Source organism: Leptonotus elevatus, chromosome 8 (assembly GCF_054856555.1).
Source record: "Leptonotus elevatus isolate MCC_2025b chromosome 8, RoL_Lele_1.0, whole genome shotgun sequence".
Lineage (NCBI taxonomy): Eukaryota > Metazoa > Chordata > Actinopteri > Syngnathiformes > Syngnathidae > Leptonotus > Leptonotus elevatus.
In genome coordinates, this window is record NC_141246.1 from 11,452,949 (window position 1) to 11,470,534 (window position 17,586).

The 17,586-nt window shown below is 37.2% G+C and overlaps 1 protein-coding gene across 11 annotated transcripts in view; it reads left to right on the top strand.

The window, feature by feature from the left end:
• Nucleotides 1-17,586, top strand: part of adgrl3.1 (adhesion G protein-coupled receptor L3.1) — a 175,540-nt gene that overhangs the window by 21,516 nt on the left and 136,438 nt on the right. The window lies entirely within an intron of this gene.

The following is a 17,586-nucleotide window of genomic DNA, read 5'->3' on the forward strand; positions in this document are numbered from 1 at the left end:
TGAATTCTCTGAAGAATTTGATGGGAAGACATATGGAAGTATAAGCAGTACCTTTCTAAACTAATTAGCAGAATGGTCATTGGATGAAGCCTAAATGCAACTGATATACAATTAGTGATACATCTTGAGTTTAAATAATTAAGTAATTAAACAAAAAAGAAAATATTATTAACAAATTAGAGGCGTCAGACGATTAAAATTTTTAATTGTAATTAATCGCATGACTTCAATAGTTAACTCATGACATTTTATATCTGTTCTAAATGTACAATAAATTTGTTCTAGGTTTTCATACTCTTGTTAACAAAAGTGGAAACAAATGTGAAACTAATAGAAATAGTTCAAATGGATTTTTTACGTCTATAGCCGTCAATGGCAGTGAATGAGTTAAAAAAAGTGAAAGAAAAAAACTAGGTCAGCTTTTTACATATTTTACTTCCTGAGTGTTAAAATAAGGTCCTAAACTATGTCAGTGGCCCAGAATTTTAGCTCACTGGTAGTGCCCTGCACTCGCAAACAGGAGAGTGGTCACGGTGCGGGGACCCAACCCCCGCCCTCATTAAAAAATAAATAAATAAAAAACAACAACAAACAAAGAAAAAGAAAATAAGCTCGAACATGACCTTTACTTATTCATTTGTCAGGTGAGACTTAAAATGAGGGTTGGCATGGAGGCATATGAATAGTTATATTGTATGGGATCTTTGAGTACATTTCTGAGTATTGTTTTCATATTTTGAGGCCGGGCCAAATGTCCTAATTTTTGGAAATCAAGTTATGATCACCCAAAGCTAAGCTATTATTTAAAAACTTTTTTTTTTTAGCATCCATTAATGGAAGATTGTTTTTTTTCCCAGGTAGTCGTAAAAAAACAAAACAAAACACTTTTCTACTAATTGTAGTGCCATACTATTTTTTTGCTACAAAATGCTACAATATTTGTGTGTTGCGAATATCACACTACACTCACTTATCATCATTTATCATTAATAGAAAAATAGCTTTTTCAAGCAGCTCAAAAAACTTTTACCATCACAAAATAAATCTCTGAATGTTTTTGAATTCTTTGTAATGCATGTCTTCTATTAAGCATAATAATTTTGCTCTGTGTGGATTTAGGAGTTAACTGACATCATCATCAATAGCATAGGCTACTCCGTTTTCAAGATGCAATAAATCAGCAATAGATAATAAATTAATGAATCAATATGTATTATTAACCTTACTTTTACTGTACAGGCAATGTTTCAAGTAACATTTTGACATTATGAATAGTCAATAGTCATACACATCAAAGTAAGTTAACCAATGTGATGGTTAAATATTAAAACAATAAAACCCTCTGAACCCTCTTGGAATAGACAAGGTCAATAATTTGCCGTCACACATGCAACTCAACTTTTTTTGGGGGGCTTTAGTTTTTAGCCAGGGCAAAAGTTAAGCACTGTGAAAAACAAATTGATAAAACACATCTTTGATAACAAATTGCTGCTAGTGCTCATAGTAGTTTTTAATTGAATTAAAAATTCTGTAACACTCACAATCTACAAAGACAAAGAACTTCAAAAGCATTCAACTTGAGGTTGCATTACATTCAATAATTTTATGTACGAAAATAATACAAAATCATATTCATTGTGACAGCAGGCTGAGCACACAGTATTTTCCATCCATCATCATTTTAAACTCCACCGAGATGATGAGTCACAATGGGTTTCTATACACAGCATAGGCCGGGGGCACAGTCACGAAAATATACCCACGCACCTGGTGAGCTATTTTTTTTTTGCAGAAGCTACTGTAGCCTATGCACGATGATGATATTTTTTAAGGACCCAAATTTGACCCATTGTTCTCTCTGGGGATCTCTGGGCTCCATCTGTGCCAGAAAGTGCACTAATTGGCCCGACAAATGTGCCCTCTCAGACTGGTAATGCAATCAGATGTGACAGTGTGATGTGAGAGTACACAAAATAGCATACAATGTGCAAAGCTTGTTACTTACAATAGAATATAGTCTCGTTTTACATTTTTGCCCTTTGGAAATGATTTCTGCTTCAGCTTCATCTAGCAAAAGCAACTTTTGCGCAATAATACAAGTCTAACAGGAAAATAACACAAAAGCAGCACCATGTGGAGCTCAGACAGCCAGGCAATAAATGTTCATTAGTTGTTAACTTTTTAGAAGTAGCTCAGACTATATGATAATTGGTGACAGATGTTTGAGGCGCCTGTTTGCAGATGTTAGGCTGGGTTAGAAATTACCCCGCGTAAAGGCCACATTCCAAATATGACCACATGGCGGGTAGAGGAGCATCATCGAGTTGCATGCAAATGTAACAGAACACAAAACAGCATCAATATCGGTTTCATTTCAGTCAGCCCGCTGTGGCTCGAAGGCATCAAGAGGAGTTAAAGCGCAAAAGTGGGCCTTCATCTGTCCATGAAGCCACTCAGTGCAACTTATTTACAGTGCATTTACAAGCTGAGCGAGGCCTGTAAAATGTCGGATTTACGAGCGCCTTTTTAATTACAAATACTGTCTTCTACAGTCAGCCTGATGAATTGTACATTCAATTTATTGACGGTAGAGGAGGATGCCGTTCCTGGGTATCGGCAGGCAGCCTTAACATCCTTATCAACATCTTTTTCTACTAAAAGGAAAAATATGTTCATTCTAATAATGAACATGAATGTTAATTTTAATTTGTTTTTCTTGTTCAAGGTCACTGATTTTTTTTGAACTAAATGAAACAGGTTTATTATACAGTAAGTTGTACTTTGACTTGCAGAAATATGGTTTTCATTTTTGCAACAGTATATAATTATTTACACTCCCAAGTGTCAAACTCAAGGCCCAGAGACCAGATCTGTGCCACCACAACATTTTTGCGGTCCAAATTTTGTGCTTGTTTTTTTGCTAAAATACCAAAAAGGCAAATTTTCTTCACTTTTAAAAATGTTGACAATTTGTTGTTTCCAATCCATTTTTAAAAAAAACGTAATAATATTTGAATTTTTTTTTGTAGGCTTCTGATTCCAAAACTTCTTTCCAAGATAGTTATTTGTTATGTATATGTAATTTGAGGCAATCATACATTAATTTGACAGGGTTTGCCCTAGAAAGCCTGGTGGAAACAGAATTCTGCCTCGGAAATGATTGGTCATCAGGGGTGTGGGTGGGACTGTGTGGACGGCGAACGATAAGCGCCAAATCCTATTCGTCGACAGGGGATGGGGCAACATTCAATACAATGCAGTACAGATTGACAGTGTCAATCAATACTGAACATTCATTGTAAAAACAAACATTTTGCAGTGTTTTATGAATGGGATTGTGCTGGTCTACCTAATATTGTTTGTCTTTTTGCGTATGTGTCGGCGTATGCCTTAATGAACTTCCTGTTCAGTGTGCCACCCTAATGTTTGCCTTCCTGGCTCTCACATGAGTCGAAATGCTTATTTTGAAATCTAATTCGGTGATAGAAATGCTTCATTTGGCCAAGACAATGAAGCAAAGAAAGAAAAACAGGAAAGGGGACACATCAGTCGTCAGGTTGGGATGTGAGGCTGGCATGTGCTTCCCGTTCGACATGCACAATTACAAAAAGTTCATTTAATACGTTACCAGTCAGAGACTCCTTTAAACTTTATCCGTTTCATTCAGCAAATGTATAATTGCATGTAAAGATTGTCACAAGGTGAAGTATTAAAATGATTCTCAGTTATTGTCTTGATGTGAGGAAATGTCTAATTGGGAAAAAAGTATACCTGCACATTCAATTAAAAAAGCATCACATAAAACCTGCTGTAATATTTAATATCCCAAAATATTTAACCTACAGTTGCTAATATCACAGCATATAACAATCCAAATAAAAAAAAAGAAGTTGTATTTATGTAGAGTGTGGCCTTGAGTATACTATACAGTTTGAAATGGCTCCTGATGTTAATCAGAAATTCGTCCATTAACAGATAATATTCTGTTTTTGACTGACACTATCAGCGAGGTATTAATTAACAATTTGTTTACTGTTGTAGCGTACAGTGGTGCTCGGCTTCTTACTGAGAACGCTTTCTAATTAACCTAATGTTTTGGTCGGTGAGTGAACTGTATATTAGCATTTGTATGCAATTATAATTCAAAGGCCAGCTCTATCAGCCCTTATGCTCATTTTATTGGATCTCCCTCACACACATGTAAATGCTTTTTTTGCTCCCCCGCCATCAGTCCCCATTAATGCGAGCTTATTGTTCGAGAATATGACCTTCGCCTTGAGTAGAGAGCCCTTTGTCCTTAAACAATGGGGTCCATATTGGAAACCATGCCAGTCAATGCTGTCCCTCCAGCTGCTAGAGGAATGGTACAGATTGTGCGGGGTCCAAGTTGAAGGCTTGGAGGAAAGAACTTGTGGAGCGTGTGTGTGTTTCTCTGTATTGTTTGTTTCTGTAAGATGCAAGCCTGTTCTCAAGAATCACCAGATGGGCTAGCACAATTAAAATCAGCCATCTTCCCTGGTGTGCACATATGTGTGCGGGCTTGCACACTCACGCGCGGATATGCACGCAAACACACTCAGAGAGCAGGACACAAACAGATGTCGGTGGAAAAGGAAACCTGATAGACACCGTGATGCAGTGGAAACTTGGGAGTGAGAGTGTTCTAAGCAAAACAGACGTCAGTCAATCAATCAGTCAGTCAATCAATATCACTCAATGATTGTCTGGCTCTCGAGCTACAACTAGGAAACAATTACAGTATTTAGTGTAGGGATGTTCGATACCACATTTTTTTCAGCCGATACCACAAACCGATACCACTAGTACATAAAATTCCCCCCAAAATAATGACAGATCTAGCCCAATATAGCATTATTCCTTAAAATTACAAAAAAAATAATTCCAGTTTTTGTAATCTTCTCATTTCTCATTTATAGTTCCTGGTTATAAAACGACTACAAGAAGGCCAACATTGCGAGTACTGATACCTGGAACAGGTCCACGGGTCATTAAAAAGTATTAATAGTCATTAAATTAAGGACTAAATGGCATTAAGAAGAATTCATTACGATGTTGAGGAACATTAAAAATTTAAACACATTTGTTGTACATGCTTTATTTTACATACAGCGGTGCACAAAGGAGTTACTACAATTCAGCAATAATACACGTGATAAAAATATATGTATTTGTGGGGACTGTTGACTAGTTGTAATTCACAATGAACAAAATGACCTGGAGTTCACGAGTTGCTTCATGTTCCAAATGCCAATTGCTCTGAACATGAGAAGAAAAATGTACTGTTCCTGTCACCTACATCCAACATGAAACACTAATGCCACTAAGTGGCAAACATATTACCTCAACACATATCTATGACTCTTTTTTACTGTAACTGTTAACTGTAACTTCATGAATTACTTACTATAAAATGACGAACAACGAACTAAAAGATACAACTACATTTGTATTTGGTAACCATATTTGTCCACTTTTAGTAGATATGGATATAAACTGTGATTAATTTCTGATTAATCACAAGTTAACTTTTGAATCATGTAATTAATTACAATAAAAAATGTGAAACGGCTGACAGCCCTAATATATAAACAGTATATGCAGTACGACATGGGCATTCAATTAAACTGCATTAAAAACAGCATTAAAACGCATCAAATTAGATTTGATGATACCTGCAGAAGACTTTTTGAAATAAGACCAGGTATCGTTTTTCGCCCATCTCTAATTTGTTGCCCGAGGAAGAACTAGGAATTCAATCAAAAACCGCAACTGCAGCTATCAATTGAGCAGGCAACAGACTCGGTTTATTTCACTTTTTCCTTTATCTTTTTTGTGGCTTGGGAATGGATTATTTCCATGCCCTCTTTCCAAAAAGATTATTTCCAGTTCCTTATTTCCTGTAGGAACATTTGTTTAGGAATTTAAACTCATTTCACCCATGTCAGCAGCATGTCACCCGTGTCCCCACCACCTACAATGACGGACTGAAAAAAAAGTGGGTGAAGGTGGAATAAATCGGTGGTGGGAATTTATTTGACTAAATTCAGTCTTTAAGATAATGTGGCACTGACGAAAAAGTTAACACAGTATTGGCTGTTCTGTGATCTATCAGGCTGGTTATCTGAGTCTTCCATCTCTACATTAGGCCTCTTTGGACTTGTATTGACCCGCAGTAACATATCGGCTCACAGGAAATGAGCTTGGGACTGAAAGGTCATGCTTTGGAATCCGACTACTACAGTGGCTGTGAAAATCTTGGTACTTGAAATCCCTCAACAACTGCCATCAGGGCTTTGACCTCTCAGCACTTAACCTTTCGTTGTTCCAGCTGAACATCTCGGTGGCCAGCAGTGCGAGGGAGCGGTGGCTTTGCTGAGCAGCGCCCAGGTGCGACTATTTTCAATGTGCAAAAGCCATCCAACCTTTTCCTTCCTCTCAAGCTACCCCCTCTTAGCCATTCATTCAACATGTTTCCTTCTCGGCCAATGAGCCGGCTTAAATGGGGCTCATGACTTGGCAGCATGAAATCATGTGCTCTTTTGGCTTTTGAGTCCACCTTTGAAAGAACAATGACTAAGTGGAACGTCTTTGTTTTTCAATTTAAAGGGTTCATTGTTTCACGGTACCGCTGAAGCAAACAATGGCCTCCCTGAAGATTTTACTTTTATCTTAACCAGTAGCCAAGTCTAAGCAATATTTAGCATAATTTGAATAAGGTATTTTCGGGAAAAACATTTCTGTAAAAAACAAAACTTCAGTTCAACCGTCAGCCATTCATGGCTTCACACAGGTTGCAAGATAATATGATAGACCTGATAGATCTGATTCAGAACAAAGGTTATTTTACTTGACATTAACTAAAGAAAAACCAAACTATATGGGAATAATAACAAAAAATATTTTTTTTTAAAAAGAAGAAAGAAAACAAATTAAAACTCAATTTTACATTTACAAAAGTAGCTAAAACTTATTATAAGTACAGTATAGTGAAAATATGCTTCATTTTTGGCTCGTCAATTTAATAAATGAGCCTTTAGGGCTGATTTTCAAATGTGATCTTAAATGTATTTATTTCGGTATTACAGCACAGCCATTAATTCAAAGTCTGTGTACAGTACCTGTATTTGATTTGGGGATGGTTGGTTTTAAAATGTTTTAAAATAATATTGTGTTGATTTTTTAAGTACACAATACTTCCTGTGATAAAAGAATACACAAAATAAAAAAATAAAATACAAATAATACAAATAAAACTAAAATGAAGCATTTAAAAATCTAAAAACAAAACTAGCACACCCGCTCTGAAAAAGAATGAAAACTAATTAAATAAAAACACACAAAACAGTAGTATTTTAGTTTTTGCACATGCAATTCGAGTCGAGAACAAAGTTAACATAGCTATTAAAAATAATAATTTTATATACATATAATCTTTTAACATATAGACAAATAGTTCTCCCTCTCTTAACACACCTTCTTCTGACTACTCTCTTTTGGATACGTTTAACAATAAAAGCACAAAAACACAAACAACAAATAGTGTCTTTCATAGTCAGTACTTGATCTTAGAAGCTTTGTTCGCTGCTGATGTGTCACCCTTGACTTCATCTTCTAAGTATCCTGTTGACTGTGCCAAAGATACCAGCCTGTCCCTTGTGGAGCCTTAATTTCCCTCCAAGGATCATGACGATGCACCGGCGTAGCCCACACACACACACACACACATACAGCACTTAGGAACATGAATACACTGTGACCTGAGTGAGGTACACGGTGCGCCATCACCAGTGTGTATACGCGCATACACACACTTGACAAGAGGGAAATGGCCTTCAGAGATAACTTTTGTCAACAACTCGGAAAAAGAAGGTCTATTTAGCATCAGTGTATTCCTTGAAGGCTCCGCCATCTTATTTGTGAAGTGTGCGAGACAAAACAAGTGATGCCAGTTGGCCATGCTTCACTTGCTCTTCCCTGCTGTCTCTCCTCATTTTGTGTTGATCCACTTTGGGCTCCGATGCTCATTGGGGGTAAAGTCATTTACAATGTGAAGTTAAAGTGCTGAGACTACAAAGTAAGACCTACTATTTCTTCTAAAACGGCTGCAAAAGTTGGTGTTTTTAGTTAGTTTTATGATAAAATCCTGTAGGATATACACTTGGCACGAGCCTCATCCATTTGTGACTCTCAATTCAAGTCTTAGAAACCTGAATCTGTTCAGAGCTTATTCTGACTGGCAATCAGTGTTGAAGGCCTCGAGCTGCTCCCAGCATAAAAGATGTGAGGAGCGGGCGATGAAAGTTTCATCACAAATTCCTTGCACAATTAAACATTGATAAACATAGAGTGTACATGTGGTTACACAGCAATTCTCTTTCATTTGGACTGTAAGAAAAAAAGTTGTGTCACAATATAGTACAGTATGTGCCCCTAGTATTGAAATAGTCAAAAGTTTGGATGTTCAACTACATTTTTTCAGACTGAAAGCAGTATAAGTAGAAATTTATGACAATTTTCCGATACAGGGTTTTCGCGGCCATTAAATGTCATTAAATGGTCTTTGCTGAAACTAAGGCCTGAAATGACATTAAAACACACTAAATACCAGAGAGTTTTAATACAATTGATGTAAAAACATTGTTGTTCGTGCTTTATTTTACATACACAATTGTGCAACGAGTCACTATAATACAATTTAACAATAATTAATGTGATTTAAAAAAAAGTATTTGTGGGGACTAGTAATTATCAATTAACAAAATGGCTTGGAGTCCACGAGTTCATGTTCCAATTACTCTGAATTTGAAAATAAAATTTTTGTTTCTGTCACAAATGTCCAACATGAAACATTAATGCCAGCTAGAGGCAGAAAATTACCTCACCACAAAATCTATGACTCAATGGTACACAGTCCTTTTTACTGTTTCGTATATCTTTTTAATTTCGAATAACTATTTTTACTTACTATACTTACTATACTTTTATACTTACTTACTTTTTTACTTACTAACAATAAATTGCACTAAAATATACAGCCACATTTGTATTTGATAACCGTATTTGTCCACTTTATGTTAGTTAACAATAGTATAAAAAAACTTTATTGTACATTTTGAACACATTTATCAGATTAATTTGTGATTAATCACAGATTAACTATGGAAATCAAGCGATCAATTATTATTAAAAATCACATTTGACAGCCCTAATATATAAAGAGCATGTGCTTATATGTATATTTCTTTTTGTGTGTGCGGGTGCCTGTGTGTGTACAGTGTATGCAGTCCGACATGGACAAATGAATTAGTCTTATAGTTGAATTATAAACAACATTAAAAACATTACATTTGACTCTATCCTTTATTTTCTCTTTTCCATTTGTTCATACAATTTGTATAGAACACATAATAAAATGAATTTAAATAAATACGTAATTTACTAATGGGCAGACATGTGTGCCTTATGTTCCTGATCATAAAACTGGTATCAGCCACTATCTTGTGGTCATTCGTGAGTATCGATACCTTGAAATAAAGCCGGGTATCGGTCCGATATCGAAACATCATGGTATTGCTACTCGCTCATCCCTAGTCAAAAGTCAGTTTTTTTTTTGTTTTGTTTTTGTAAATGCAGAGAAACAATATTTCATGCACATTCCACTTAATGTCGTTTTGTTTTGAAATGGAAAATAAAGGATATGATTTTGTGTTGAATTGGGGATTGTTAAAATACTTAAAGTAGAACTAAGGAACTTTTCAACGTAAAATTTTTATATATATATATATATATATATATATATATATATATATATTTTTTTTTTTTCATAACTCTTCTGATGAAACGTCAACTTAAAACTAGTTGGATGGTACCTTTGCCATGCCCTGAGGAGGTCTGTATCATTTTTTCTGCCACTAAACAATTTTGAGGAGGATGGTAGGAACATTGCCACACAAAAAACTACAAATGTGCTGACTGCTTTATGGCATACGCCACTTCTCCCTTTCCCAATTCGATACAAAGTCGGAAGTCAATTTGACTGGCGTGAGCTAAAAAAAAACGACACAATGCGCTTGTCCTCATGGGAATTGTGATCTTCTTTCAGGGATAACATTACTGCTTTTGTCCATATGGTGCCGCCATAATCAACATAAACTGAAGGTTTCTTAGTGTTGCTTTATTTTTAGTATTAACTGGTATTATTATTGTCAATTTCTCTTATTCGTTGGGATTCAGACCTGGTGACGATATCTCTCATCTTTTTTACCCAATATTTTAATTATTGCTGTCAAAGCTCATTTGAAGCAGTGCAACCAAATAGACTTACACAAAAAGGAACTTGTTTTCTCTGTGTGATATGAAGAAACAATAACATGTATGCATTTATAGTATGATGTATTACACACATAGCATAATATAAAGCACACAATAACCATAAAATTATCTATTATAGGCGAGAGATACACGGTCGTAACGGTTGTCCTCCATCTGTTCCTTCGAATTACTATATTTTCAATACTGGCGCACCTTTGCTGATTGGAATATAGCAGCACGCGGAGGATATGAGACTGCAATAGGATCCAAGCCTCTCCCAGCCGTGATTTGAATGTGAAATGATTCAATTATTGATTTTGGTTATTTGGGTCTTGCGCCCCGAGGTGATATTGTAGCAGTGCAATCACCATGCTGACATTTAGCGTCCGTGTTTACCTTTACTGTCTCCACTGATTGCTTCCAAATCGCTCGCCGTATGTCCTGCCGGAGCTCATTGTATCATCAGTTTTGTGCTATTTAGGGAAAAGTGATGGATGCAGCTTATCAAAAATGCAACAGTTTGCGCGCTCGGTGCTCGTGCAGAAAATAATAACATGCCCTCACAATCATGGAAGGGTGATTGACACAGGAATGCAATTGAACAATATTGAATGCTGCTATCTAAAAAAAAAAGAAAGAGAACTTTAGCATATGTCTCCTAGCATTGGAATAGGGTTTACAGGCTCTCACCTTGACAGTGATGGAGATGTGAACTTCGATCCCAGGACATGCCTGCAAGCTGTGCTCTTAAGCTCAGCTTCAGCTCTACAGGGACAATAAATGCCTCGATTTTTATCTGATAATATTCCAGGTACACTTCTGAATAACTGCTGCCGCGTCGCCTCAGTCCCTGTATACTTTGAAGAAAATCGCTTCTTGGCTTTCTGTTCGTTTGCCGTGGTTAGACTTGAAAATGTAATATCTGACGAATGTGTTTGCTGTCAAATATTCCCAATATCGCCGCGGACATCTGTCATGAGACATTTTATGCACACGGTTGCGCTGAGCTGCTCGGCTGTCAAAGTGACTCCGAAAGAGGTAGTTTTAATGTCACTCCACTAAATAGAAATATGTTTGTCTAGCACCCACTGGTGAATTTCGTACTTGTGAGTCAAATTGACAATGTGGAAAATGAATTCAGTCCTCCAAGGTGGATTCCTTCATATTTCTGATGCATTTTCTCAGCAGTTAGACAATCCAACGTTAAGTGGATGTTTTATACTAGCGTTGGCGTTCATGCATTATTGAATTATGAACAGGGCCGTGTCTGGAAAGGGCCTTTTGGAATAAATATTTCAATACTCTGATCTAGCCAGTTCCTACCTGCTCTGTAATGCAAGTGGCAAGGGAGGGGCTTTAACATCTCAAGCAAAAATTCGTTTGTTTCCTAATTGAATCTGTGTAATCTGCATCCACGCTATTATAACTCAAAATTGCTGATTCGGAACAAATCTGTCACAGAATTTCTGGGAAAGTTAAACCATTGTTACTTTATCGAGGTCATCTGAATCTTTAGAAGTTTCATGAAAAGGGAGAACAATAGATTTAAGGAGCCTGAGGATAGCGGACATTTTTAATCTTCTTTGCGCAGCATCAGGCACAGCTGGATTGAAGGACGGTGAAGACAGAGGAGGAAGCAGAATGATAAAAAAAAAAGGCAGAAAGTATGGAGAGAGATTAAGTTAAAATAATACAGCAAGCCTATGTTGAATTTTGCTTGGTTTGGATGACAATGGTATTAGAATTGCAACCTTTTGATTCTGGATTCAAGAGTAACCTTTTTAAAAGACAAGACTCATTTGGATGTGGATGTACAAGTGCATACAAATCAAGCGTTCAAGAATGGAGGGGATATAGAATATAGAAATAGGCGGCGTGGATTAGTGGTAGAGTAGTTGCCTCGCAACCCGGAGATCGCTGCTTCGATCCCATGCCATTGTGACCATGTCAAAGTAGCCCTGAGCAAGATACTGAAACCCGAGTTGCTCCTGATGCTGCGTCATGAGTAGCCTTGTAAGGTGGAAAAGCGCTATGTAAACGAAGTTCCATTTACCAAGAATGGACAGACAAACTACAGCATAAATGAGCTGATAAGGAAAATGATTGACACATGATTGGGAATGGAATATAGACTGGGCTTGAGCTTGGCACGAAAATAGGGCCCCTAATATTTCAAAAGGCAAAGGATAAAATGACTGTTTTTAGCAGAAATGCTAAGGTGACACAAAATGATGGGAGGATGCCGACCTGGATAAGCAGACAACCTGCATACATTTTTTATGTTGAACTGCAATGACAATATTTATGATGCATAACAACTGGTCTGACAATTATGTTATTCTGTAGGGCTTTCACTAATAATATTTTTGGAATTGATTATGCTATTCATTATTACCACTGTAATCTCTTATTGGTAAACATCATTTAATTCAAGTTATTCACAAAAAGAAAAGAAAATCTACATTGGAAATTCCCAACATTGGCAGCTCACCGTAAGGACCGTATTTATGAAATGAAATGAATGAAAGGACACCAACGAAAGTGCTAAATGGGCAGAACAAGATAACCAAGGTCTTGGCTTTTCCTGGGGGTTTAAATCTAGGCCACACGCGTCATTTCCTGCCTGTTTGTCTGCCTCCACTTCAGTGCAGCATCACTCACTGCTGAGGTGGCTGTTCTCCCTACTGTACAGGACAACTTTCTCCCCCACACACGCACACATCCACACTCGCACAAAGTTTGCGTCGGCGCGCCTGTGGCTTTAAGGCAGGGCTTTGATGGATACACTGTGACAGGACTGGGTTTGGAGCCCGGCGACAGAGGAAGAGAGGGGAGCGAGCGAGCGTGTGACGGAGAATGCAGATGAATCAAAGAGAAGAAAACAATGGCTGTGGCAGTGGAATCAACATCAATGTATCTCTCGTTGACATAATTGATCATATCAGAAGCAGTTTTGTAAACCATTAACTCTCCCCTAACGCCAACAAATGTTATTATTTTTATTTAGTGGTGGAATTTTATACAATTATTTTTACACAAGCAAAGCCAAAAGTGCAGGTAATTTATTTTCTTCTTCTTCGCATGGGAAAGACTTCATTGAATAGTAGATCTTTCTGACATCTCACCCACAACACATTAATATTTTTGACTGCTTATCTGAACATCAGAAATGACAAACCCAACAGTTACTCAATGAATAATCTGCAGTGCAATCCTTAATTAAAATATTATTATCTGAAACTGGATTGAGCAATATAAATGAACTCCTTTTCCACAAATTTATAATGATAATCTTAAAATACTGGGACATTTTTCATCTATTTTAGACTAGAGAATGTTGCATGCCCATTAAGTACTGTTAGATCAACATTTTTGTTTATGTTTTTTTTTAATCAATCAGGGCTTGAAATGGAAACACTAGTAGACTGATTCATGTTTGTTTTCATTTGTTTTAGTTCTGTATAACTTTAACCAATTTATATTAGCTGTTATATACAATTACAGTTACAATCTTATATGTGCCAAGATGAAAAAGCTGACAGAGTACAGAGACGCTTTGGACACAGTGTCAAATACACGAGTGGCTGTCATGAACAAAAACGATCCCTATACAATTAAAAAATAAATAATCTCTCACTGCCTTAGAGTGTGTGAAGACAACTGAAAATAAAAGTGAGACTGTTTCACTTATGACCCAGAATACAGCTTGGCTTACTTTAGCTAAAACAAGGCTGACTTTGGCTAACATATCTAACCTAGCTTCAAGGCTAGATAGCGGTTAGCATGGTATGTTCACGTATGTGTTTAATATAAACAGCATGGATTTCCAACATGAAGCTTTTATAAATTTGTGTTTTATAAATGTGTTTGTTAAAAATGACTAAACTAGAATGTAAACATTGAAAGTGGAGGTATGTGTATGTTGCTAGCAAGCCCCAACTTTTCCGTCTTCCCACTCTGATTCTAAATATGCCGGTAACCGCTCAAATAAGACTTTGTCCTTGAAACATGTACTATTACTGCCAAACAACGGACAATGAATCCCCATTTATTTATTTTTTTACGTTGCCGTTTAAACGAGTCAATTTATAACAACTGACACACAACAATGCTTAAATCTGTGTCCAGATTTGCGTGGCATCACGGGAAAACTGTTGAAGCTAATTGCATGCAGTATATTATTGTGCAGGCTAAAATGAAAGTCTTTATATGTCTTGTATGAATGTTCGAAAAAGCACGAATGACAACAGAGTATTTGGGCTATTTAACACAAATGTATGTAACATTAGATTTAAATTATATATTTGCCACTTCTAATGAGATCAGTTATAACAGCAGAATCAATAAAAGTATCTTTAAAAAGACATACTCAAAGTGCTTTGATTAACAATGGGATTAATGTGTGAATTGTGCAGGTGTACCAAATGTAAATATGTGTCCAATTATGGGAGGGTACAGAACGGCATTTGTTTGATTCCGATGGCTTTTGTCGTACCCTCTCCCTCCAACTGCCCCCATCCTATCAGCCTCCATCCCTCTGTCACTGTTTTATCCCACACTTCCATCTCAATTTTCCTCAGCCTATTTCCTTCTTGACCTCCGTATCTCCTTCATCTCTCTCTCCCGCTCTCATATTCTTTATCTCGGTCCCTTATCCTCCTTCCATGCCGTCTAGTCTCATGAGAGAAGGAGGGGCGCGTGCAGTTGATTAGACGGGAGCGTTAGAAGGTTCACATTGGATCGGAATGTAGTGTCTAGCCGCCAGGCAGTGAAGAATGCAAACGCCGGAGCATATAGACGAGGTCGTCGGCGGTGGATTTTCAGGGTGGTTTTGGGCGCATCAGATTTCTGGGCGCATCCTTGGAGCGGTTGGGGGCAGCCACGCGGAAACGGCAGTGGTCCGGTCAAAGCCGAAACTCTCCCAGATGCAATTTTCTGACGGGCATAGAATGTCTAACATGGAGGGAGAGGCGGGGGTACTGAACTCAGCTTTGAACTACTCTGGAGGGATAAATTATTTTTAAAGGGACATATCTTTAACTAGAAATTGCCGTTCCCTCCTAATTGGTTATGAATTCTGAGAGATCCTGTTCCGAAACAAACAGACATAAAGACAGAAATAAATGAATGACTAATGTTCAGTTAAATGCGTCATAGAACATCATACAAAGACATTTTCTTACAGAAAGGTCTTGTAAAAGTTTTTTTTTTTTTGGTATGTATTATTTGTTTTGGAATTATTTTACATTCCCTGAAAACAATGAAAAACATATTTTTGACCGTTTTAGGAAAACGCCTTTGCCACTGTCTCCATATAAATGCTAAAAAGGTCTGACTGTGAAAATGGGGCGCTAGCTCATAGCTTATAGGTTTTCAGTCTGGTGTTACTGTGTTAAGTAAAACACGCAGGGCATTTGCAAAGGCTGCATCACAAAGTTGGCATGCATGCTTGCGTTTTTTTCTTGACAACCAACTACTGGTCCAGCATTTATATGAAAGTGTTTTAAATTATTTTTGGACATGTGTTGTCATTGTTACTTTTAATTTGACCATTATTTCAAAACAGAGACAATTTTACCCGAACCAAAATGTGTTTTAGATTGGAATGTAATTAGTACTGTAATCATTAACTGGGTGCTTTGAATGGTTAGAATTTGTTCATAAATGATATTTTTTTGTGCATTTAAATGTTAATCATTTAGCTTTGTTTGACTTGCAGAATACAATCCGAATGCTGAGCTCGCTCACATTCACTTAGTATTCATTGCAGTAGATACTGCACTGATCCTAAGTGTGATAAAACCCTAATGTAAATATAATAAGAAACATTTGAAAGTCGTTAATAGCTTTAGAATGAATTGTCATCACACATTTATTTTATGATGATTCCAAGCAGGCCAAACATCAGCCTTCTTTGTCACAGTCAATTATGTCAGATCAGATTTCACTTTCCTTTGTTTTCTTTGGTCCTTCCTCAGGTCTCCTGACGGCGGTGTTCGGTTTAGGTGAACGGTATGGGATTTTTTAAATAGGTTTTTGGTGAAATAACGAATACACACACACTCAATGATGATGACGACATTACCGAATGAACACTACTGAGCTCTTTAGAAGAAAAAAAAAGAAGATTTTTTTTATTTTTATGTCAGATCAATATCACAGCATAAAACATAAACTAAAAAGACAATTAAAACAAAAATGAAGGAGAAAGAATTTAAAAATAAATCCCAGGCTACATTTGACTAGTCAGACATTTGCCTGAGAGGACTTTAAACTGACCACAGCATGTCAGACTGATGTAGGGGTGACCCATTGCTCTAAGGCTACACACTCCTGCACTCTGCACTTCTTTGCTGGGAAGCCACACAAAAGATTTAAGGCACACTGTATGTTATAAATTGCCAGCCAGGCCACTTGTCTTCAGGGCACCATGACAATAGTGCACATTCCTACAGTGAGGCAGCCCCCTCACCCATCTATTCGTGTGTGCGTGTGTGCGTGTGTGCTGTTTTGTCGCATGGGTGTAGCAATACTGCAGCAACTGCATCAGGCCAATGTATACGATTGCTCATCGTCTGTGATTCTGGTTGACATCTGATTATTTGTTCAGAGAGTGGAGGGAGGGGGGAAAAGGGAAACAATGGGAATGGTAATAATCAGTTTCAGTGGCAAACATAAAACCTTCATTGACTGCATTGTCACATTCTTAACCATGATAAAAATATAGGTTTATTCTGAATGACACTACACAGTTCAGGTGACACAATTTTGACATTTTCGTCCCGAGTGGCATAATTCGGGAAAACATCACGGCAGCGTAAAGATAAAAAGCAAACAAGTGCAATGCAAGCCTGATGTTGGATTTTGCTAAAATGTGACATATTCACAACTACATCTGTTCAAATATGGCAAAAAAACACTCGCTATATAGCTATACTAAAGCAAAAGTTTTGACCGTTAAACTGGTGATTCCAATTACAGTAGAATAATCCAAGGTTACCCTCATTTAAACCAATTAATGGCAGCAGACCAGTTCAGGGTGTACCCCGCCTCCTGCCCGAAGCCAGCTGGGATAGGCTCCAGCAACCCCGCGACCCTTGTGAGGACAAGCGGTACAGAAAATGGATGGATGGATGGATAATGGCAGCAGCCAATCCATGCCAGCTCAACTTTAGGATTAGTGGTGGTGTCATTAATATCAATTCTAATTTTGCTGTTTTAATCAATTTAATACCGGCGATCTAAATGTTACAT